Below are 1,851 nucleotides of genomic sequence, written 5' to 3' on the forward strand. Positions count from 1 at the left end.
TGCTGTGGCTGCATCCAGTATGACATTGAAGAGCAGGCGTGTCATGAAACAACTGAGGGACCTACACTGCATTTGTAGCCCTACTCTGGCCACTTGTGAATGCTAACAAAGCAAGCAGTGTTTTTGTAAAAAAAAAAATCTGGAATGCACAAGTTTGTTAAATATGCAAATAAAAAAAATGTAAATTGACTTATGTGTTGTGGTTTTTAACTTTATTTGAGTGACAAACTGCTCATGAATTTGACTTTTAATCTCAGCATCTGACAGCATGGGAGTGCTTTGAATCTGTCTTTAGTGCCTGTAAAGTTGCCAACTGACCTAGAAAGTGCTGAAAATCTTCACAGCTAAAGTTGGAGTAGCTTACTCCCTTTTAACCATGCTCTCGGCAGCAAAAGCTATGCGTTCCTAAATCTTGTGAGCACTTCAGGGTTAAGATGTGACGGCAATCCCGGATTTGTTTGACATCAAATTATGTAAAAGCGGGAAAAAACCCTTACACAAAACAGTTCAGTTCATGACATGCAGAATTCCTTTTTTTTTTTTTTTTTTACTCCAGAGGCAAACCCATGCTTAACAACATACTTGCAGAACACATTTTACAGCTTTGCAGTCTTGTTCAATCCAGTGCACTGAAATGTCCCTTCCGTACAGCTGTGCCAGGCCTCACCACTAGCTCTACTGTGAAATTTTCAGACTTGTCTGATAAAACCGGTCACATCCACTTTAAATGGACTTCAGGTGTGATTAGGGTTTAGTGTGTGTACCCTGGTTTCAGTTTCAGAAATGGATTAATAGACATTTTCAATATCCAGTTAGACTTTAATCAGTAGCTGCAACATTAGAAAATGCTTTACAATACATGCTGTACTATAACAGCATAACACTAATGGCAGGTTTTGGTAGATTGCAGTGAGAATTACCCATGCCTATCAACTGGGTGTCCCCTGACTCGAGCTGAGGTTATGTGTTCTCATACGCATACAAGACAGAAGCAGTAGACAGTAGCGTTATCTGCTGGGTGAAACTGAAGCTATTAAATACAGAAGTTCAGCCTGTGTTATCGAAAGAGGTTTTTGCTCTGAAGCTATATAAAACAAAATGCTGAAAAGTAGAGACGAGGCTGTTTCCAAGAAAAAACTATAACAAGAGGAAGCAAAAACGAGAACCTGTTCCACTTCATTCTGTGATACAGGGACAACAGCTCTATCTCTCTGTATGTGGAGAGAAAGAGAAAGAGATTATGTAACTGCAATGTATCTATAGACCATAACATCTGTGCTGTAACAACAATAGGCTCTGCTCCCACATTCATCCTCTTTCCCATGAGTCTGCATTTAATCTGAAGTCAATTTTAGCATGGGAAAAGGGACATGTTTATTTTTAATTTTCCTTTTTAAGAAGCACCAAAAGGCCACAACATTAATACTCTTACACACTTACATCAGTGATGCCAGCCCCCCTCCCCATTCTAAGTCCTCTACCATCCTTATGTGCAATCTGGTCACACAACAGCTCCTCAGTGTCCTATAACAATGTGTGCTTTGGGGAAAACAGTAGCCAATACTACACATTACAAGGCACTGCTATCTCTCTGTTACACTCTCCACACTTTGTCATATTGATAAATTATATATTGAGCCTCAGACAGCTTCATCCTGACAAGCTTACAAATGTGAAATGCATTCTTGAAGGTTAAACATCTTGCTCAACGACACGTCAAGACAAGATCAAACTCGATCCCTCATGGCTGATTAACATAAATATTTGTATCATACTGAGTTTTTACTAAATAACTGAAATTGTATGGATATTCCCAGTCAAGACCCAATAACTGCCCATGAAAAGGGATGC

Source organism: Morone saxatilis, unplaced genomic scaffold (assembly GCF_004916995.1).
Source record: "Morone saxatilis isolate NCDOM2014 unplaced genomic scaffold, NCSU_SB_2.0 Contig5, whole genome shotgun sequence".
NCBI lineage: Eukaryota > Metazoa > Chordata > Actinopteri > Moronidae > Morone > Morone saxatilis.